This window comes from Kogia breviceps, chromosome 3 (genome assembly GCF_026419965.1).
Source record: "Kogia breviceps isolate mKogBre1 chromosome 3, mKogBre1 haplotype 1, whole genome shotgun sequence".
NCBI classification, from domain to species: Eukaryota; Metazoa; Chordata; class Mammalia; order Artiodactyla; family Physeteridae; genus Kogia; species Kogia breviceps.
In genome coordinates this window covers 131,130,540-131,155,526 of record NC_081312.1, presented here as the reverse complement: position 1 = coordinate 131,155,526, position 24,987 = coordinate 131,130,540, and positions in this window count along the sequence as shown.

Sequence of the window (24,987 nt, the reverse complement as noted above, 5' to 3'; positions counted from 1 at the left end):
GCCCTGACACACTGCACTCTCATTTGCAGCCTACTAACACAATTTCCAGGAAGCCTCTGTTGCAGGAAAACCCAGAGTTGGAAATGGAGAAATGCTGCCGCCTTGTGGCCGTTTCCCGCAAGAGCGGCTTCAAACGCATAGCTATGGGTCACTTAACATTCATAAGGACTCAGGCCTCTAAAAGACACCTGCCCTCAAAAAAAAAAAATGTCCTGAGCTCGGCCGTGGCCAAAAAAATTCAAAGCAGGCAAATGTGTCAAAGAGATAGTATGATAGAGGTAAGTTTTACTCACTCTTTATCAAAAAAAGGAAAATGGAGAAAAGCTCAACATCAGGAATCATCAGACTCCTCTAACCTACAAAAAGCTTTCAGCTCACCCAAGTTAACTAGTGTCAGCCAAAAGACTAGAAACAATAAATGCTGAAGGGGTTTTAGAGAACTCTGTTCCCTCTGTCTGTGGAGGACATGTCTAGTTGTAACAGCCAATAATGAGAACAGAAAGGAGCTGCGTTTTCAATTAAAAATTGAGCCACCCTTCCATCCAGAACACCCACAGCCGAGCCTCTCACCTGAGAAGACAGGCTGCAAGAGCTGCACTCCACGAGTTTTCACAGTAGCCAAGACACCGAAGCAACCCAAATGTCCATCAACAGAAGAATGGATAAGAAGAGCTGGTCCGTGGACACAGTGGACTATTAGCCATGGAAAACAAGGAAACACTGCTCTTTGAGGCACCCGAGATGAGCCTAGAGATCATCACAGAACATGAGTTAAGTCGGAAAGCAAAAGGCATACCGTATGACATCACCTATAGGCGTTATCTAACAGCTGACACAAATGAACATATTTCCACAAAGAAAGACACTCAGAGACTTAGAAAACAAACTAAGCTGATGTAAAATGAAAGGTGGGGGGAATGGATAAATTAAGATTAGTGTCACCATATGTGTACAAATACGTATTAAATATATATATCAAACAGACCGACCATATAGCAAGGGAGGTCACCAGAACACTCTGCAATAATTTACATGTGAAGAGGATCTGTACAAGAATATATATATATATAAAACGTACAAATGAACCAGATTCTGTACATATAGGACCAACAGTATTCTAATCATTACCCCGATTTAAACAAATTAAAAGAGCGAACAAGAAGTAATGTGACATACACTTCTGGGGTTTTTTCCTGGCACATTCCATTGTAATTGACAACCTGGGAACAGGACTTCCAGAAGGCTCTGCTGCCCTAGTAACCAGATGTGGGAATGTAGCAATGCTGACGCCTTGTGGCCGTTTCCCACAGCAGCAGCTTTAAAGTCAGTGCTAATGGTCACTCAATATTCACACCCATTGCAGGCTTGTAAATGACACCTGCCCTCCAAAACAAAATCCTGGGGTCGAAAATCGACCAAAAAAGTCCAAAGAGGGCAACCTTCCAAGAAGACAATTTCGAGAGGTTTATTGTACTCACGGGGTTTTTTTTTCTGTTTTTGTTTAACAGAATAAAAAAAGGCGTGGAAAAATGCTGAACCTTAGGAATTATTAGACACGAAACTACACGTTAAAAAAAGCTATCATGTCACGCGACTCAGCATGGCCAGCAGCAAAACTTCTGCAAACAAGAAATGCTGACGGGGTGGTGAAGAAATGCGTACCCTCGGTTCTAAGTGGGACGTGGTAAGAGCCCCTAAGGAAAACACAGTGGAGTTGCCTGGAAAGGGTCAACATTGAGCGACCGTTCAATCAAGCATAGCCACTGCTGGGTCTATCACCTGAGAGGATGAGAATCAAAAAGACACGGGCTGGCAATCCTGCAATCCAGCAATGTTTACCATAGCCAACACTTGGAAGCAATGAAAATGCCCAGCCACAGAGGAATGCAGAAAGGAGCAGTGGTCCATGGACACAATGGAAGAGTACTCCAGTGAAAAGTAGAAATTCCATTTTAAAAACAGATATAAGTAAGGAGACATCAGCTTTGGGGGGTTTCTCCAGACACATCCCACCGTCATTGATAACCGAGGAACACCACTGGCAGGAAGGCCTGTTTCACTAGTTACCAGAGTGGGAAACGCAGAAATGCTGCAGCCCTGTGGCCGTTACGTGCAACGGCAGCTTGAAAACCCGTGCTAATGGTCACTTCGTGTGCACAAGTCCTGGAGGGCTGTCAATGAAACCTGCCCTCAAAATGTCTTGAGGGAGGTAGTGGCCAAAATATTTCAAAAGGCAGCACATAGTTCAAGAAAAGAATGTGATGAGGTAAGCTACACACACAGTTTGAAGAAAAAAAGGGCATCCCTGAAAGCTCGATTTCAAGGCTTTATGAGACGCATGCAAATCCAACCACAGAGGTATCGGCTCACACCAGTCAGAAGAACCATCAGCAACAAGACTACCAACAATTCATGCTGAAGGGGTTGTGGAGAAGTGCATACCCTCTAGGTTAAGTGGGACTTTGCCGCCAGCCGCGGCGGGTCCTCAAAGTGTAGCAACAACCGACGAGAGGGGGTAGGGAACTGAACGCACCAAGGTATGGGATCAGAAGGGCACAAGCAACTGACGCTTGCAAGGCAAGTTTAATAACAAAGCATAGCCGTATATATACCCCTAAAGCAGGGAATTTGCTTCGTCACGCCTTATCGGCATCAGCTGGTTGGTTGGCTTCTCGGCTTAGTCACACCTTATCAGCATCAGCTGTTTGGTTGGCTGCTCGGCTTCTCCCTCAAAGGCACCAATTTCCCCTCCAGGGTTGCTTTTCCTAGCTTTAGGGAACAACCAGGGACTCCCAGTAACTGAGCAGGTCCCTGGAGCGATTTGGCCAAAGACCATCTCCTTTTGTATGTTCATACCATAAAGTCCAGGATGCATACCAAGGAGAGTACAGTCGGGCCCTGAGGCTTAGGAGGGTCTCAGTGGCGCCTTCCTCAGAGGGCAATGCTCGCCACAGGACTTCACCTGGTAAGAGGCACTAATGGGAACAGAATGGAGGTGCCTTTACAAGGTAAACACTGAGTTACGGTATGATCCAGCAGGCCCACTCCTGGGCCTATAACCTAAGAACGAAGACAGAAGTGGAAAGACACAGGCAGGCAAATCTGCATTGCAGGAGTATTACAATAGCCAGGACATGGAAGCAAGCAGAAAGTCCATCAACAGATGAGTGGACAAAGAAGAACAGGGACCTGAGCAGATGGAATATTAGCCAAGGAACAAAAGGAAACAATGCCATCAACAGCACCATCGGTGAGGCTAGAGTTCATCACGCACCTTGCAGTAAGTCACAGAGCGAAAGATACATAGCCTACGATATCACTGATAGGTGTTCCCTGAAAATTGATATCACTGAAGATATTTCCACAGAGAAAGGCAATCACAGATGCAATAAACAGATTTATGGTTCACCCATGGACAGGTGTGAGAATTGTGTACATTAGGAAATTGGGTTTAAGAGCGAGATACAAACACAGGTGAAATACAAAATCACCAAAGGCCTACGGAATACCAAGAGAAGAGTACTCAACATTGTGTCATAAGCTACATGGGAAAAGGATCCAAAGAAGACTAGATACGTGTTTATGTGTAAAAGAGCCACATCTTTCACACCTACAACAAGCAAAACATTGTAATCAAACTTGCTGTGAGAAAAAATAAACATTGAATTAAAAAACGAACAGGTCAGTCGTGAGACACAAACTTAAGGGGCTTTTTCCTGGCACAGTCCATTCTAATTGACAACCGAGAATACGACTTCCACGGAGGCTCTGTTGCCCGAGTAACCAGGTTTGGTAAAGGAGACCTGCTGCCGCCTTGTGGCCGTTTCTCAAAACAGCAGCTTTAAACCCAGTGCTAATGGTCACTTGATATTCAAAATCATTGCAGGCCTATAAATGACACCTGCCCTCAAAAACAATTCTTGGGTCGTACATCGAGGAAAAAAACTCAAAAGACGTGCACACTTCAAAACGACAATTTCAAGAGGCATATTTTGCGCACATTTTGTCATCTCTTTCTTTCTTTCTCTTGTGATAAATAAAAGGGCATGGAAAAATGCTCAACATCAGGAATTAATAAAGCCATGCAAATCCAGTCGACAAAAACGTTCACCCACCGTCGTCAGAATGATCATCAGCCACAGAGTCTACAAAGAATAAATGCTCAAGGTGTTTTAGAGAACTCTGTGCCCTCTAGCTGCCGCTGGGACGTAACCTGGGAACAGCTAGTAGTGAGAACACCGTGGAGGTGCGTTGAAAGGTAAAAATTGAGCTAACTGATGGGCCTATCTCCCGAGTAGGCCAAAATCAAAAAGACACAGGCTGGCCGTCCTGCACTGCAGCAACATGTACCATCGCCAAGACTTGGAAGAAACCCAAATGTCCATCAACAGAACAATGCACCAAGAAGAAGGGGGCCCATGTGCACAATGGAACATGAGCCACGGAAGAGCATGCAACAGTGCCGCTGGCACCACCGTAGAAGGATCTAGAGATACCCACCCAAAAGGAAGTACGAAAGAAACCGAAATAGAAATATCCTATGACATCACTTATAGCTGTTACTTCAACATTGATACCCATGAAGTCATTTCCAAGAGAAGGCCGTGCATAGATGCAGAAAACCAACTATGCTTAACCAAGTGGAAAGGTGTAAGGAATGTATGAATTTGGATATGGGGGTTTACAGACATGTACTGATACATATGAAATATATAATCACAAAATACCTAAGGAATACCAGGAGAGCTCGACTCAACACTCTGTAATAACCTACATGGGAAAGGATCCAAAGATGAATAGATTGATACATACATATGATGAACCAGATGCAGTACACCTAGAACACACACCACATTTTTATCCAATTGGCTGTGATACTAGATAACAATTAAATTTTAAAAAACACACAAGAAGTAAGGAGATATAAGCTCTTGGGGGTTTGCCCTGACACACTGCACTCTCATTTGCAGCCTACTAACACAATTTCCAGGAAGCCTCTGTTGCAGGAAAACCCAGAGTTGGAAATGGAGAAATGCTGCCGCCTTGTGGCCGTTTCCCGCAAGAGCGGCTTCAAACGCATAGCTATGGGTCACTTAACATTCATAAGGACTCAGGCCTCTAAAAGACACCTGCCCTCAAAAAAAAAAAATGTCCTGAGCTCGGCCGTGGCCAAAAAAATTCAAAGCAGGCAAATGTGTCAAAGAGATAGTATGATAGAGGTAAGTTTTACTCACTCTTTATCAAAAAAAGGAAAATGGAGAAAAGCTCAACATCAGGAATCATCAGACTCCTCTAACCTACAAAAAGCTTTCAGCTCACCCAAGTTAACTAGTGTCAGCCAAAAGACTAGAAACAATAAATGCTGAAGGGGTTTTAGAGAACTCTGTTCCCTCTGTCTGTGGAGGACATGTCTAGTTGTAACAGCCAATAATGAGAACAGAAAGGAGCTGCGTTTTCAATTAAAAATTGAGCCACCCTTCCATCCAGAACACCCACAGCCGAGCCTCTCACCTGAGAAGACAGGCTGCAAGAGCTGCACTCCACGAGTTTTCACAGTAGCCAAGACACCGAAGCAACCCAAATGTCCATCAACAGAAGAATGGATAAGAAGAGCTGGTCCGTGGACACAGTGGACTATTAGCCATGGAAAACAAGGAAACACTGCTCTTTGAGGCACCCGAGATGAGCCTAGAGATCATCACAGAACATGAGTTAAGTCGGAAAGCAAAAGGCATACCGTATGACATCACCTATAGGCGTTATCTAACAGCTGACACAAATGAACATATTTCCACAAAGAAAGACACTCAGAGACTTAGAAAACAAACTAAGCTGATGTAAAATGAAAGGTGGGGGGAATGGATAAATTAAGATTAGTGTCACCATATGTGTACAAATACGTATTAAATATATATATCAAACAGACCGACCTTATAGCAAGGGAGGTCACCAGAACACTCTGCAATAATTTACATGTGAAGAGGATCTGTACAAGAATATATATATATATATAAAACGTACAAATGAACCAGATTCTGTACATATAGGACCAACAGTATTCTAATCATTACCCCGATTTAAACAAATTAAAAGAGCGAACAAGAAGTAATGTGACATACACTTCTGGGGTTTTTTCCTGGCACATTCCATTCTAATTGACAACCTGGGAACAGGACTTCCAGAAGGCTCTGCTGCCCTAGTAACCAGATGTGGGAATGTAGCAATGCTGACGCCTTGTGGCCGTTTCCCACAGCAGCAGCTTTAAAGTCAGTGCTAATGGTCACTCAATATTCACACCCATTGCAGGCTTGTAAATGACACCTGCCCTCCAAAACAAAATCCTGGGGTCGAAAATCGACCAAAAAAGTCGAAAGAGGGCAACCTTCCAAGAAGACAATTTCGAGAGGTTTATTGTACTCACGGTTTTTTTTTCTGTTTTTGTTTAACAGAATAAAAAAAGGCGTGGAAAAATGCTGAACCTTAGGAATTATTAGACACGAAAATACACGTTACAAAAACCTATCATGTCACACGACTCAGCATGGCCAGCAGCAAAACTTCTGCAAACAAGAAATGCTGACGGGGTGGTGAAGAAATGCGTACCCTCGGTTCTAAGTGGGACGTGGTAAGAGCCCCTAAGGAAAACACAGTGGAGTTGCCTGGAAAGGGTCAACATTGAGCGACCGTTCAATCAAGCATAGCCACTGCTGGGTCTATCACCTGAGAGGATGAGAATCAAAAAGACACGGGCTGGCAATCCTGCAATCCAGCAATGTTTACCATAGCCAACACTTGGAAGCAATGAAAATGCCCAGCCACAGAGGAATGCAGAAAGGAGCAGTGGTCCATGGACACAATGGAAGAGTACTCCAGTGAAAAGTAGAAATTCCATTTTAAAAACAGATATAAGTAAGGAGACATCAGCTTTGGGGGTTTTCTCCAGACACATCCCACCGTCATTGATAACCGAGGAAAACCACTGGCAGGAAGGCCTGTTTCACTAGTTACCAGAGTGGGAAACGCAGAAATGCTGCAGCCCTGTGGCCGTTACGTGCAACGGCAGCTTGAAAACCCGTGCTAATGGTCACTTCGTGTGCACAAGTCCTGGAGGGCTGTCAATGAAACCTGCCCTCAAAATGTCTTGAGGGAGGTAGTGGCCAAAATATTTCAAAAGGCGGCACATAGTTCAAGAAAAGAATGTGATGAGGTAAGCTACACACACAGTTTGAAGAAAAAAAGGGCATCCCTGAAAGCTCGATTTCAAGGCTTTATGAGACGCATGCAAATCCAACCACAGAGGTATCGGCTCACACCAGTCAGAAGAACCATCAGCAACAAGACTACCAACAATTCATGCTGAAGGGGTTGTGGAGAAGTGCATACCCTCTAGGTTAAGTGGGACTTTGCCGCCAGCCGCGGCGGGTCCTCAAAGTGTAGCAACAACCGACGAGAGGGGGTAGGGAACTGAACGCACCAAGGTATGGGATCAGAAGGGCACAAGCAACTGACGCTTGCAAGGCAAGTTTAATAACAAAGCATAGCCGTATATATACCCCTAAAGCAGGGAATTTGCTTCGTCACGCCTTATCGGCATCAGCTGGTTGGTTGGCTTCTCGGCTTAGTCACACCTTATCAGCATCAGCTGTTTGGTTGGCTGCTCGGCTTCTCCCTCAAAGGCACCAATTTCCCCTCCAGGGTTGCTTTTCCTAGCTTTAGGGAACAACCAGGGACTCCCAGTAACTGAGCAGGTCCCTGGAGCGATTTGGCCAAAGACCATCTCCTTTTGTATGTTCATACCATAAAGTCCAGGATGCATACCAAGGAGAGTACAGTCGGGCCCTGAGGCTTAGGAGGGTCTCAGTGGCGCCTTCCTCAGAGGGCAATGCTCGCCACAGGACTTCACCTGGTAAGAGGCACTAATGGGAACAGAATGGAGGTGCCTTTACAAGGTAAACACTGAGTTACGATATGATCCAGCAGGCCCACTCCTGGGCCTATAACCTAAGAACGAAGACAGAAGTGGAAAGACACAGGCAGGCAAATCTGCATTGCAGGAGTATTACAATAGCCAGGACATGGAAGCAAGCAGAAAGTCCATCAACAGATGAGTGGACAAAGAAGAACAGGGACCTGAGCAGATGGAATATTAGCCAAGGAACAAAAGGAAACAATGCCATCAACAGCACCATCGGTGAGGCTAGAGTTCATCACGCACCTTGCAGTAAGTCACAGAGCGAAAGATACATAGCCTACGATATCACTGATAGGTGTTCCCTGAAAATTGATATCACTGAAGATATTTCCACAGAGAAAGGCAATCACAGATGCAATAAACAGATTTATGGTTCACCCATGGACAGGTGTGAGAATTGTGTACATTAGGAAATTGGGTTTAAGAGCGAGATACAAACACAGGTGAAATACAAAATCACCAAAGGCCTACGGAATACCAAGAGAAGAGTACTCAACATTGTGTCATAAGCTACATGGGAAAAGGATCCAAAGAAGACTAGATACGTGTTTATGTGTAAAAGAGCCACATCTTTCACACCTACAACAAGCAAAACATTGTAATCAAACTTGCTGTGAGAAAAAATAAACATTGAATTAAAAAACGAACAGGTCAGTCGTGAGACACAAACTTAAGGGGCTTTTTCCTGGCACAGTCCATTCTAATTGACAACCGAGAATACGACTTCCACGGAGGCTCTGTTGCCCGAGTAACCAGGTTTGGTAAAGGAGACCTGCTGCCGCCTTGTGGCCGTTTCTCAAAACAGCAGCTTTAAACCCAGTGCTAATGGTCACTTGATATTCAAAATCATTGCAGGCCTATAAATGACACCTGCCCTCAAAAACAATTCTTGGGTCGTACATCGAGGAAAAAAACTCAAAAGACGTGCACACTTCAAAACGACAATTTCAAGAGGCATATTTTGCGCACATTTTGTCATCTCTTTCTTTCTTTCTCTTGTGATAAATAAAAGGGCATGGAAAAATGCTCAACATCAGGAATTAATAAAGCCATGCAAATCCAGTCGACAAAAACGTTCACCCACCGTCGTCAGAATGATCATCAGCCACAGAGTCTACAAAGAATAAATGCTCAAGGTGTTTTAGAGAACTCTGTGCCCTCTAGCTGCCGCTGGGACGTAACCTGGGAACAGCTAGTAGTGAGAACACCGTGGAGGTGCGTTGAAAGGTAAAAATTGAGCTAACTGATGGGCCTATCTCCCGAGTAGGCCAAAATCAAAAAGACACAGGCTGGCCGTCCTGCACTGCAGCAACATGTACCATCGCCAAGACTTGGAAGAAACCCAAATGTCCATCAACAGAACAATGCACCAAGAAGAAGGGGGCCCATGTGCACAATGGAACATGAGCCACGGAAAAGCATGCAACAGTGCCGCTGGCACCACCGTAGAAGGATCTAGAGATACCCACCCAAAAGGAAGTACGAAAGAAACCGAAATAGAAATATCCTATGACATCACTTATAGCTGTTACTTCAACATTGATACCCATGAAGTCATTTCCAAGAGAAGGCCGTGCATAGATGCAGAAAACCAACTATGCTTAACCAAGTGGAAAGGTGTAAGGAATGTATGAATTTGGATATGGGGGTTTACAGACATGTACTGATACATATGAAATATATAATCACAAAATACCTAAGGAATACCAGGAGAGGTCGACTCAACACTCTGTAATAACCTACACGGGAAAGGATCCAAAGATGAATAGATTGATACATACATATGATGAACCAGATGCAGTACACCTAGAACACACACCACATTTTTATCCAATTGGCTGTGATACTAGATAACAATTAAATTTTAAAAAACACACAAGAAGTAAGGAGATATAAGCTCTTGGGGGTTTGCCCTGACACACTGCACTCTCATTTGCAGCCTACTAACACAATTTCCAGGAAGCCTCTGTTGCAGGAAAACCCAGAGTTGGAAATGGAGAAATGCTGCCGCCTTGTGGCCGTTTCCCGCAAGAGCGGCTTCAAACGCATAGCTATGGGTCACTTAACATTCATAAGGACTCAGGCCTCTAAAAGACACCTGCCCTCAAAAAAAAAAAATGTCCTGAGCTCGGCCGTGGCCAAAAAAATTCAAAGCAGGCAAATGTGTCAAAGAGATAGTATGATAGAGGTAAGTTTTACTCACTCTTTATCAAAAAAAGGAAAATGGAGAAAAGCTCAACATCAGGAATCATCAGACTCCTCTAACCTACAAAAAGCTTTCAGCTCACCCAAGTTAACTACCGTCAGCCAAAAGACTACAAACAATAAATGCTGAAGGGGTTTTAGAGAACTCTGTTCCCTCTGTCTGTGGAGGACATGTCTAGTTGTAACAGCCAATAATGAGAACAGAAAGGAGCTGCGTTTTCAATTAAAAATTGAGCCACCCTTCCATCCAGAACACCCACAGCCGAGCCTCTCACCTGAGAAGACAGGCTGCAAGAGCTGCACTCCACGAGTTTTCACAGTAGCCAAGACACCGAAGCAACCCAAATGTCCATCAACAGAAGAATGGATAAGAAGAGCTGGTCCGTGGACACAGTGGACTATTAGCCATGGAAAACAAGGAAACACTGCTCTTTGAGGCACCCGAGATGAGCCTAGAGATCATCACAGAACATGAGTTAAGTCGGAAAGCAAAAGGCATACCGTATGACATCACCTATAGGCGTTATCTAACAGCTGACACAAATGAACATATTTCCACAAAGAAAGACACTCAGAGACTTAGAAAACAAACTAAGCTGATGTAAAATGAAAGGTGGGGGGAATGGATAAATTAAGATTAGTGTCACCATATGTGTACAAATACGTATTAAATATATATATCAAACAGACCGACCATATAGCAAGGGAGGTCACCAGAACACTCTGCAATAATTTACATGTGAAGAGGATCTGTACAAGAATATATATATATATAAAACGTACAAATGAACCAGATTCTGTACATATAGGACCAACAGTATTCTAATCATTACCCCGATTTAAACAAATTAAAAGAGCGAACAAGAAGTAATGTGACATACACTTCTGGGGTTTTTTCCTGGCACATTCCATTGTAATTGACAACCTGGGAACAGGACTTCCAGAAGGCTCTGCTGCCCTAGTAACCAGATGTGGGAATGTAGCAATGCTGACGCCTTGTGGCCGTTTCCCACAGCAGCAGCTTTAAAGTCAGTGCTAATGGTCACTCAATATTCACACCCATTGCAGGCTTGTAAATGACACCTGCCCTCCAAAACAAAATCCTGGGCTCAAAAATCGACCAAAAAAGTCGAAAGAGGGCAACCTTCCAAGAAGACAATTTCGAGAGGTTTATTGTACTCACGGTTTTTTTTTTTTCTGTTTTTGTTTAACAGAATAAAAAAAGGCGTGGAAAAATGCTGAACCTTAGGAATTATTAGACACGAAACTACACGTTAAAAAAAGCTATCATGTCACACGACTCAGCATGGCCAGCAGCAAAACTTCTGCAAACAAGAAATGCTGACGGGGTGGTGAAGAAATGCGTACCCTCGGTTCTAAGTGGGACGTGGTAAGAGCCCCTAAGGAAAACACAGTGGAGTTGCCTGGAAAGGGTCAACATTGAGCGACCGTTCAATCAAGCATAGCCACTGCTGGGTCTATCACCTGAGAGGATGAGAATCAAAAAGACACGGGCTGGCAATCCTGCAATCCAGCAATGTTTACCATAGCCAACACTTGGAAGCAATGAAAATGCCCAGCCACAGAGGAATGCAGAAAGGAGCAGTGGTCCATGGACACAATGGAAGAGTACTCCAGTGAAAAGTAGAAATTCCATTTTAAAAACAGATATAAGTAAGGAGACATCAGCTTTGGGGGTTTTCTCCAGACACATCCCACCGTCATTGATAACCGAGGAACACCACTGGCAGGAAGGCCTGTTTCACTAGTTACCAGAGTGGGAAACGCAGAAATGCTGCAGCCCTGTGGCCGTTACGTGCAACGGCAGCTTGAAAACCCGTGCTAATGGTCACTTCGTGTGCACAAGTCCTGGAGGGCTGTCAATGAAACCTGCCCTCAAAATGTCTTGAGGGAGGTAGTGGCCAAAATATTTCAAAAGGCGGCACATAGTTCAAGAAAAGAATGTGATGAGGTAAGCTACACACACAGTTTGAAGAAAAAAAGGGCATCCCTGAAAGCTCGATTTCAAGGCTTTATGAGACGCATGCAAATCCAACCACAGAGGTATCGGCTCACACCAGTCAGAAGAACCATCAGCAACAAGACTACCAACAATTCATGCTGAAGGGGTTGTGGAGAAGTGCATACCCTCTAGGTTAAGTGGGACTTTGCCGCCAGCCGCGGCGGGTCCTCAAAGTGTAGCAACAACCGACGAGAGGGGGTAGGGAACTGAACGCACCAAGGTATGGGATCAGAAGGGCACAAGCAACTGACGCTTGCAAGGCAAGTTTAATAACAAAGCATAGCCGTATATATACCCCTAAAGCAGGGAATTTGCTTCGTCACGCCTTATCGGCATCAGCTGGTTGGTTGGCTTCTCGGCTTAGTCACACCTTATCAGCATCAGCTGTTTGGTTGGCTGCTCGGCTTCTCCCTCAAAGGCACCAATTTCCCCTCCAGGGTTGCTTTTCCTAGCTTTAGGGAACAACCAGGGACTCCCAGTAACTGAGCAGGTCCCTGGAGCGATTTGGCCAAAGACCATCTCCTTTTGTATGTTCATACCATAAAGTCCAGGATGCATACCAAGGAGAGTACAGTCGGGCCCTGAGGCTTAGGAGGGTCTCAGTGGCGCCTTCCTCAGAGGGCAATGCTCGCCACAGGACTTCACCTGGTAAGAGGCACTAATGGGAACAGAATGGAGGTGCCTTTACAAGGTAAACACTGAGTTACGATATGATCCAGCAGGCCCACTCCTGGGCCTATAACCTAAGAACGAAGACAGAAGTGGAAAGACACAGGCAGGCAAATCTGCATTGCAGGAGTATTACAATAGCCAGGACATGGAAGCAAGCAGAAAGTCCATCAACAGATGAGTGGACAAAGAAGAACAGGGACCTGAGCAGATGGAATATTAGCCAAGGAACAAAAGGAAACAATGCCATCAACAGCACCATCGGTGAGGCTAGAGTTCATCACGCACCTTGCAGTAAGTCACAGAGCGAAAGATACATAGCCTACGATATCACTGATAGGTGTTCCCTGAAAATTGATATCACTGAAGATATTTCCACAGAGAAAGGCAATCACAGATGCAATAAACAGATTTATGGTTCACCCATGGACAGGTGTGAGAATTGTGTACATTAGGAAATTGGGTTTAAGAGCGAGATACAAACACAGGTGAAATACAAAATCACCAAAGGCCTACGGAATACCAAGAGAAGAGTACTCAACATTGTGTCATAAGCTACATGGGAAAAGGATCCAAAGAAGACTAGATACGTGTTTATGTGTAAAAGAGCCACATCTTTCACACCTACAACAAGCAAAACATTGTAATCAAACTTGCTGTGAGAAAAAATAAACATTGAATTAAAAAACGAACAGGTCAGTCGTGAGACACAAACTTAAGGGGCTTTTTCCTGGCACAGTCCATTCTAATTGACAACCGAGAATACGACTTCCACGGAGGCTCTGTTGCCCGAGTAACCAGGTTTGGTAAAGGAGACCTGCTGCCGCCTTGTGGCCGTTTCTCAAAACAGCAGCTTTAAACCCAGTGCTAATGGTCACTTGATATTCAAAATCATTGCAGGCCTATAAATGACACCTGCCCTCAAAAACAATTCTTGGGTCGTACATCGAGGAAAAAAACTCAAAAGACGTGCACACTTCAAAACGACAATTTCAAGAGGCATATTTTGCGCACATTTTGTCATCTCTTTCTTTCTTTCTCTTGTGATAAATAAAAGGGCATGGAAAAATGCTCAACATCAGGAATTAATAAAGCCATGCAAATCCAGTCGACAAAAACGTTCACCCACCGTCGTCAGAATGATCATCAGCCACAGAGTCTACAAAGAATAAATGCTCAAGGTGTTTTAGAGAACTCTGTGCCCTCTAGCTGCCGCTGGGACGTAACCTGGGAACAGCTAGTAGTGAGAACACCGTGGAGGTGCGTTGAAAGGTAAAAATTGAGCTAACTGATGGGCCTATCTCCCGAGTAGGCCAAAATCAAAAAGACACAGGCTGGCCGTCCTGCACTGCAGCAACATGTACCATCGCCAAGACTTGGAAGAAACCCAAATGTCCATCAACAGAACAATGCACCAAGAAGAAGGGGGCCCATGTGCACAATGGAACATGAGCCACGGAAGAGCATGCAACAGTGCCGCTGGCACCACCGTAGAAGGATCTAGAGATACCCACCCAAAAGGAAGTACGAAAGAAACCGAAATAGAAATATCCTATGACATCACTTATAGCTGTTACTTCAACATTGATACCCATGAAGTCATTTCCAAGAGAAGGCCGTGCATAGATGCAGAAAACCAACTATGCTTAACCAAGTGGAAAGGTGTAAGGAATGTATGAATTTGGATATGGGGGTTTACAGACATGTACTGATACATATGAAATATATAATCACAAAATACCTAAGGAATACCAGGAGAGCTCGACTCAACACTCTGTAATAACCTACACGGGAAAGGATCCAAAGATGAATAGATTGATACATACATATGATGAACCAGATGCAGTACACCTAGAACACACACCACATTTTTATCCAATTGGCTGTGATACTAGATAACAATTAAATTTTAAAAAACACACAAGAAGTAAGGAGATATAAGCTCTTGGGGGTTTGCCCTGACACACTGCACTCTCATTTGCAGCCTACTAACACAATTTCCAGGAAGCCTCTGTTGCAGGAAAACCCAGAGTTGGAAATGGAGAAATGCTGCCGCCTTGTGGCCGTTTCCCGCAAGAGCGGCTTCAAACGCATAGCTATGGGTCACTTAACATTCATAAGGACTCAGGCCTCTAAAAGACACCTGCCCTCAAAAAAAAAAATGTCCTGAGCTCGGCCGTGGCCAAAAAAATTCAAAGCAGGCAAATGTGTCAAAGAGATAGTATGATAGAGGTAAGTTTTACTCACTCTTTATCAAAAAAAGGAAAATGGAGAAAAGCTCAACATCAGGAATCATCAGACTCCTCTAACCTACAAAAAGCTTTCAGCTCACCCAAGTTAACTACCGTCAGCCAAAAGACTACAAACAATAAATGCTGAAGGGGTTTTAGAGAACTCTGTTCCCTCTGTCTGTGGAGGACATGTCTAGTTGTAACAGCCAATAATGAGAACAGAAAGGAGCTGCGTTTTCAATTAAAAATTGAGCCACCCTTCCATCCAGAACACCCACAGCCGAGCCTCTCACCTGAGAAGACAGGCTGCAAGAGCTGCACTCCACGAGTTTTCACAGTAGCCAAGACACCGAAGCAACCCAAATGTCCATCAACAGAAGAATGGATAAGAAGAGCTGGTCCGTGGACACAGTGGACTATTATCCATGGAAAACAAGGAAACACTGCTCTTTGAGGCACCCGAGATGAGCCTAGAGATCATCACAGAACATGAGTTAAGTCGGAAAGCAAAAGGCATACCGTATGACATCACCTATAGGCGTTATCTAACAGCTGACACAAATGAACATATTTCCACAAAGAAAGACACTCAGAGACTTAGAAAACAAACTAAGCTGATGTAAAATGAAAGGTGGGGGGAATGGATAAATTAAGATTAGTGTCACCATATGTGTACAAATACGTATTAAATATATATATCAAACAGACCGACCTTATAGCAAGGGAGGTCACCAGAACACTCTGCAATAATTTACATGTGAAGAGGATCTGTACAAGAATATATATATATATATAAAACGTACAAATGAACCAGATTCTGTACATATAGGACCAACAGTATTCTAATCATTACCCCGATTTAAACAAATTAAAAGAGCGAACAAGAAGTAATGTGACATACACTTCTGGGGTTTTTTCCTGGCACATTCCATTCTAATTGACAACCTGGGAACAGGACTTCCAGAAGGCTCTGCTGCCCTAGTAACCAGATGTGGGAATGTAGCAATGCTGACGCCTTGTGGCCGTTTCCCACAGCAGCAGCTTTAAAGTCAGTGCTAATGGTCACTCAATATTCACACCCATTGCAGGCTTGTAAATGACACCTGCCCTCCAAAACAAAATCCTGGGGTCGAAAATCGACCAAAAAAGTCGAAAGAGGGCAACCTTCCAAGAAGACAATTTCGAGAGGTTTATTGTACTCACGGTTTTTTTTTCTGTTTTTGTTTAACAGAATAAAAAAAGGCGTGGAAAAATGCTGAACCTTAGGAATTATTAGACACGAAAATACACGTTACAAAAACCTATCATGTCACACGACTCAGCATGGCCAGCAGCAAAACTTCTGCAAACAAGAAATGCTGACGGGGTGGTGAAGAAATGCGTACCCTCGGTTCTAAGTGGGACGTGGTAAGAGCCCCTAAGGAAAACACAGTGGAGTTGCCTGGAAAGGGTCAACATTGAGCGACCGTTCAATCAAGCATAGCCACTGCTGGGTCTATCACCTGAGAGGATGAGAATCAAAAAGACACGGGCTGGCAATCCTGCAATCCAGCAATGTTTACCATAGCCAACACTTGGAAGCAATGAAAATGCCCAGCCACAGAGGAATGCAGAAAGGAGCAGTGGTCCATGGACACAATGGAAGAGTACTCCAGTGAAAAGTAGAAATTCCATTTTAAAAACAGATATAAGTAAGGAGACATCAGCTTTGGGGGTTTTCTCCAGACACATCCCACCGTCATTGATAACCGAGGAAAACCACTGGCAGGAAGGCCTGTTTCACTAGTTACCAGAGTGGGAAACGCAGAAATGCTGCAGCCCTGTGGCCGTTACGTGCAACGGCAGCTTGAAAACCCGTGCTAATGGTCACTTCGTGTGCACAAGTCCTGGAGGGCTGTCAATGAAACCTGCCCTCAAAATGTCTTGAGGGAGGTAGTGGCCAAAATATTTCAAAAGGCGGCACATAGTTCAAGAAAAGAATGTGATGAGGTAAGCTACACACACAGTTTGAAGAAAAAAAGGGCATCCCTGAAAGCTCGATTTCAAGGCTTTATGAGACGCATGCAAATCCAACCACAGAGGTATCGGCTCACACCAGTCAGAAGAACCATCAGCAACAAGACTACCAACAATTCATGCTGAAGGGGTTGTGGAGAAGTGCATACCCTCTAGGTTAAGTGGGACTTTGCCGCCAGCCGCGGCGGGTCCTCAAAGTGTAGCAACAACCGACGAGAGGGGGTAGGGAACTGAACGCACCAAGGTATGGGATCAGAAGGGCACAAGCAACTGACGCTTGCAAGGCAAGTTTAATAACAAAGCATAGCCGTATATATACCCCTAAAGCAGGGAATTTGCTTCGTCACGCCTTATCGGCATCAGCTGGTTGGTTGGCTTCTCGGCTTAGTCACACCTTATCAGCATCAGCTGTTTGGTTGGCTGCTCGGCTTCTCCCTCAAAGGCACCAATTTCCCCTCCAGGGTTGCTTTTCCTAGCTTTAGGGAACAACCAGGGACTCCCAGTAACTGAGCAGGTCCCTGGAGCGATTTGGCCAAAGACCATCTCCTTTTGTATGTTCATACCATAAAGTCCAGGATGCATACCAAGGAGAGTACAGTCGGGCCCTGAGGCTTAGGAGGGTCTCAGTGGCGCCTTCCTCAGAGGGCAATGCTCGCCACAGGACTTCACCTGGTAAGAGGCACTAATGGGAACAGAATGGAGGTGCCTTTACAAGGTAAACACTGAGTTACGATATGATCCAGCAGGCCCACTCCTGGGCCTATAACCTAAGAACGAAGACAGAAGTGGAAAGACACAGGCAGGCAAATCTGCATTGCAGGAGTATTACAATAGCCAGGACATGGAAGCAAGCAGAAAGTCCATCAACAGATGAGTGGACAAAGAAGAACAGGGACCTGAGCAGATGGAATATTAGCCAAGGAACAAAAGGAAACAATGCCATCAACAGCACCATCGGTGAGGCTAGAGTTCATCACGCACCTTGCAGTAAGTCACAGAGCGAAAGATACATAGCCTACGATATCACTGATAGGTGTTCCCTGAAAATTGATATCACTGAAGATATTTCCACAGAGAAAGGCAATCACAGATGCAATAAACAGATTTATGGTTCACCCATGGACAGGTGTGAGAATTGTGTACATTAGGAAATTGGGTTTAAGAGCGAGATACAAACACAGGTGAAATACAAAATCACCAAAGGCCTACGGAATACCAAGAGAAGAGTACTCAACATTGTGTCATAAGCTACATGGGAAAAGGATCCAAAGAAGACTAGATACGTGTTTATGTGTAAAAGAGCCACATCTTTCACACCTACAACAAGCAAAACATTGTAATCAAACTTGCTGTGAGAAAAAATAAACATTGAATTAAAAAACGAACAGGTCAGTCGTGAGACACAAACTTAAGGGGCTTTTTCCTGGCACAGTCCATTCTAATTGACAACCGAGAATACGACTTCCACGGAGGCTCTGTTGCCCGAGTAACCAGGTTTGGTAAAGGAGACCTGCTGCCGCCTTGTGGCCGTTTCTCAAAACAGCAGCTTTAAACCCAGTGCTAATGGTCACTTGATATTCAAAATCATTGCAGGCCTATAAATGACACCTGCCCTCAAAAACAATTCTTGGGTCGTACATCGAGGAAAAAAACTCAAAAGACGTGCACACTTCAAAACGACAATTTCAAGAGGCATATTTTGCGCACATTTTGTCATCTCTTTCTTTCTTTCTCTTGTGATAAATAAAAGGGCATGGAAAAATGCTCAACATCAGGAATTAATAAAGCCATGCAAATCCAGTCGACAAAAACGTTCACCCACCGTCGTCAGAATGATCATCAGCCACAGAGTCTACAAAGAATAAATGCTCAAGGTGTTTTAGAGAACTCTGTGCCCTCTAGCTGCCGCTGGGACGTAACCTGGGAACAGCTAGTAGTGAGAACACCGTGGAGGTGCGTTGAAAGGTAAAAATTGAGCTAACTGATGGGCCTATCTCCCGAGTAGGCCAAAATCAAAAAGACACAGGCTGGCCGTCCTGCACTGCAGCAACATGTACCATCGCCAAGACTTGGAAGAAACCCAAATGTCCATCAACAGAACAATGCACCAAGAAGAAGGGGGCCCATGTGCACAATGGAACATGAGCCACGGAAGAGCATGCAACAGTGCCGCTGGCACCACCGTAGAAGGATCTAGAGATACCCACCCAAAAGGAAGTACGAAAGAAACCGAAATAGAAATATCCTATGACATCACTTATAGCTGTTACTTCAACATTGATACCCATGAAGTCATTTCCAAGAGAAGGCCGTGCATAGATGCAGAAAACCAACTATGCTTAACCAAGTGGAAAGGTGTAAGGAATGTATGAATTTGGATATGGGGGTTTACAGACATGTACTGATACATATGAAATATATAATCACAAAATACCTAAGGAATACCAGGAGAGCTCGACTCAACACTCTGTAATAACCTACACGGGAAAGGATCCAAAGATGAATAGATTGATACATACATATGATGAACCAGATGCAGTACACCTAGAACACACACCACATTTTTATCCAATTGGCTGTGATACTAGATAACAATTAAATTTTAAAAAACACACAAGAAGTAAGGAGATATAAGCTCTTGGGGGTTTGCCCTGACACACTGCACTCTCATTTGCAGCCTACTAACACAATTTCCAGGAAGCCTCTGTTGCAGGAAAACCCAGAGTTGGAAATGGAGAAATGCTGCCGCCTTGTGGCCGTTTCCCGCAAGAGCGGCTTCAAACGCATAGCTATGGGTCACTTAACATTCATAAGGACTCAGGCCTCTAAAAGACACCTGCCCTCAAAAAAAAAAAATGTCCTGAGCTCGGCCGTGGCCAAAAAAATTCAAAGCAGGCAAATGTGTCAAAGAGATAGTATGATAGAGGTAAGTTTTACTCACTCTTTATCAAAAAAAGGAAAATGGAGAAAAGCTCAACATCAGGAATCATCAGACTCCTCTAACCTACAAAAAGCTTTCAGCTCACCCAAGTTAACTACCGTCAGCCAAAAGACTACAAACAATAAATGCTGAAGGGGTTTTAGAGAACTCTGTTCCCTCTGTCTGTGGAGGACATGTCTAGTTGTAACAGCCAATAATGAGAACAGAAAGGAGCTGCGTTTTCAATTAAAAATTGAGCCACCCTTCCATCCAGAACACCCACAGCCGAGCCTCTCACCTGAGAAGACAGGCTGCAAGAGCTGCACTCCACGAGTTTTCACAGTAGCCAAGACACCGAAGCAACCCAAATGTCCATCAACAGAAGAATGGATAAGAAGAGCTGGTCCGTGGACACAGTGGACTATTATCCATGGAAAACAAGGAAACACTGCTCTTTGAGGCACCCGAGATGAGCCTAGAGATCATCACAGAACATGAGTTAAGTCGGAAAGCAAAAGGCATACCGTATGACATCACCTATAGGCGTTATCTAACAGCTGACACAAATGAACATATTTCCACAAAGAAAGACACTCAGAGACTTAGAAAACAAACTAAGCTGATGTAAAATGAAAGGTGGGGGGAATGGATAAATTAAGATTAGTGTCACCATATGTGTACAAATACGTATTAAATATATATATCAAACAGACCGACCTTATAGCAAGGGAGGTCACCAGAACACTCTGCAATAATTTACATGTGAAGAGGATCTGTACAAGAATATATATATATATATATAAAACGTACAAATGAACCAGATTCTGTACATATAGGACCAACAGTATTCTAATCATTACCCCGATTTAAACAAATTAAAAGAGCGAACAAGAAGTAATGTGACATACACTTCTGGGGTTTTTTCCTGGCACATTCCATTCTAATTGACAACCTGGGAACAGGACTTCCAGAAGGCTCTGCTGCCCTAGTAACCAGATGTGGGAATGTAGCAATGCTGACGCCTTGTGGCCGTTTCCCACAGCAGCAGCTTTAAAGTCAGTGCTAATGGTCACTCAATATTCACACCCATTGCAGGCTTGTAAATGACACCTGCCCTCCAAAACAAAATCCTGGGGTCGAAAATCGACCAAAAAAGTCGAAAGAGGGCAACCTTCCAAGAAGACAATTTCGAGAGGTTTATTGTACTCACGGTTTTTTTTTCTGTTTTTGTTTAACAGAATAAAAAAAGGCGTGGAAAAATGCTGAACCTTAGGAATTATTAGACACGAAAATACACGTTACAAAAACCTATCATGTCACACGACTCAGCATGGCCAGCAGCAAAACTTCTGCAAACAAGAAATGCTGACGGGGTGGTGAAGAAATGCGTACCCTCGGTTCTAAGTGGGACGTGGTAAGAGCCCCTAAGGAAAACACAGTGGAGTTGCCTGGAAAGGGTCAACATTGAGCGACCGTTCAATCAAGCATAGCCACTGCTGGGTCTATCACCTGAGAGGATGAGAATCAAAAAGACACGGGCTGGCAATCCTGCAATCCAGCAATGTTTACCATAGCCAACACTTGGAAGCAATGAAAATGCCCAGCCACAGAGGAATGCAGAAAGGAGCAGTGGTCCATGGACACAATGGAAGAGTACTCCAGTGAAAAGTAGAAATTCCATTTTAAAAACAGATATAAGTAAGGAGACATCAGCTTTGGGGGTTTTCTCCAGACACATCCCACCGTCATTGATAACCGAGGAAAACCACTGGCAGGAAGGCCTGTTTCACTAGTTACCAGAGTGGGAAACGCAGAAATGCTGCAGCCCTGTGGCCGTTACGTGCAACGGCAGCTTGAAAACCCGTGCTAATGGTCACTTCGTGTGCACAAGTCCTGGAGGGCTGTCAATGAAACCTGCCCTCAAAATGTCTTGAGGGAGGTAGTGGCCAAAATATTTCAAAAGGCGGCACATAGTTCAAGAAAAGAATGTGATGAGGTAAGCTACACACACAGTTTGAAGAAAAAAAGGGCATCCCTGAAAGCTCGATTTCAAGGCTTTATGAGACGCATGCAAATCCAACCACAGAGGTATCGGCTCACACCAGTCAGAAGAACCATCAGCAACAAGACTACCAACAATTCATGCTGAAGGGGTTGTGGAGAAGTGCATACCCTCTAGGTTAAGTGGGACTTTGCCGCCAGCCGCGGCGGGTCCTCAAAGTGTAGCAACAACCGACGAGAGGGGGTAGGGAACTGAACGCACCAAGGTATGGGATCAGAAGGGCACAAGCAACTGACGCTTGCAAGGCAAGTTTAATAACAAAGCATAGCCGTATATATACCCCTAAAGCAGGGAATTTGCTTCGTCACGCCTTATCGGCATCAGCTGGTTGGTTGGCTTCTCGGCTTAGTCACACCTTATCAGCATCAGCTGGTTGGTTGGCTGCTCGGCTTCTCCCTCAAAGGCACCAATTTCCCCTCCAGGGTTGCTTTTCCTAGCTTTAGGGAACAACCAGGGACTCCCAGTAACTGAGCAGGTCCCTGGAGCGATTTGGCCAAAGACCATCTCCTTTTGTATGTTCATACCATAAAGTCCAGGATGCATACCAAGGAGAGTACAGTCGGGCCCTGAGGCTTAGGAGGGTCTCAGTGGCGCCTTCCTCAGAGGGCAATGCTCGCCACAGGACTTCACCTGGTAAGAGGCACTAATGGGAACAGAATGGAGGTGCCTTTACAAGGTAAACACTGAGTTACGATATGATCCAGCAGGCCCACTCCTGGGCCTATAACCTAAGAACGAAGACAGAAGTGGAAAGACACAGGCAGGCAAATCTGCATTGCAGGAGTATTACAATAGCCAGGACATGGAAGCAAGCAGAAAGTCCATCAACAGATGAGTGGACAAAGAAGAACAGGGACCTGAGCAGATGGAATATTAGCCAAGGAACAAAAGGAAACAATGCCATCAACAGCACCATCGGTGAGGCTAGAGTTCATCACGCACCTTGCAGTAAGTCACAGAGCGAAAGATACATAGCCTACGATATCACTGATAGGTGTTCCCTGAAAATTGATATCACTGAAGATATTTCCACAGAGAAAGGCAATCACAGATGCAATAAACAGATTTATGGTTCACCCATGGACAGGTGTGAGAATTGTGTACATTAGGAAATTGGGTTTAAGAGCGAGATACAAACACAGGTGAAATACAAAATCACCAAAGGCCTACGGAATACCAAGAGAAGAGTACTCAATATTGTGTCATAAGCTACATGGGAAAAGGATCCAAAGAAGACTAGATACGTGTTTATGTGTAAAAGAGCCACATCTTTCACACCTACAACAAGCAAAACATTGTAATCAAACTTGCTGTGAGAAAAAATAAACATTGAATTAAAAAACGAACAGGTCAGTCGTGAGACACAAACTTAAGGGGCTTTTGCCTGGCACAGTCCATTCTAATTGACAACCGAGAATACGACTTCCACGGAGGCTCTGTTGCCCGAGTAACCAGGTTTGGTAAAGGAGACCTGCTGCCGCCTTGTGGCCGTTTCTCAAAACAGCAGCTTTAAACCCAGTGCTAATGGTCACTTGATATTCAAAATCATTGCAGGCCTATAAATGACACCTGCCCTCAAAAACAATTCTTGGGTCGTACATCGAGGAAAAAAACTCAAAAGACGTGCACACTTCAAAACGACAATTTCAAGAGGCATATTTTGCGCACATTTTGTCATCTCTTTCTTTCTTTCTCTTGTGATAAATAAAAGGGCATGGAAAAATGCTCAACATCAGGAATTAATAAAGCCATGCAAATCCAGTCGACAAAAACGTTCACCCACCGTCGTCAGAATGATCATCAGCCACAGAGTCTACAAAGAATAAATGCTCAAGGTGTTTTAGAGAACTCTGTGCCCTCTAGCTGCCGCTGGGACGTAACCTGGGAACAGCTAGTAGTGAGAACACCGTGGAGGTGCGTTGAAAGGTAAAAATTGAGCTAACTGATGGGCCTATCTCCCGAGTAGGCCAAAATCAAAAAGACACAGGCTGGCCGTCCTGCACTGCAGCAACATGTACCATCGCCAAGACTTGGAAGAAACCCAAATGTCCATCAACAGAACAATGCACCAAGAAGAAGGGGGCCCATGTGCACAATGGAACATGAGCCACGGAAGAGCATGCAACAGTGCCGCTGGCACCACCGTAGAAGGATCTAGAGATACCCACCCAAAAGGAAGTACGAAAGAAACCGAAATAGAAATATCCTATGACATCACTTATAGCTGTTACTTCAACATTGATACCCATGAAGTCATTTCCAAGAGAAGGCCGTGCATAGATGCAGAAAACCAACTATGCTTAACCAAGTGGAAAGGTGTAAGGAATGTATGAATTTGGATATGGGGGTTTACAGACATGTACTGATACATATGAAATATATAATCACAAAATACCTAAGGAATACCAGGAGAGCTCGACTCAACACTCTGTAATAACCTACACGGGAAAGGATCCAAAGATGAATAGATTGATACATACATATGATGAACCAGATGCAGTACACCTAGAACACACACCACATTTTTATCCAATTGGCTGTGATACTAGATAACAATTAAATTTTAAAAAACACACAAGAAGTAAGGAGATATAAGCTCTTGGGGGTTTGCCCTGACACACTGCACTCTCATTTGCAGCCTACTAACACAATTTCCAGGAAGCCTCTGTTGCAGGAAAACCCAGAGTTGGAAATGGAGAAATGCTGCCGCCTTGTGGCCGTTTCCCGCAAGAGCGGCTTCAAACGCATAGCTATGGGTCACTTAACATTCATAAGGACTCAGGCCTCTAAAAGACACCTGCCCTCAAAAAAAAAAAATGTCCTGAGCTCGGCCGTGGCCAAAAAATTCAAAGCAGGCAAATGTGTCAAAGAGATAGTATGATAGAGGTA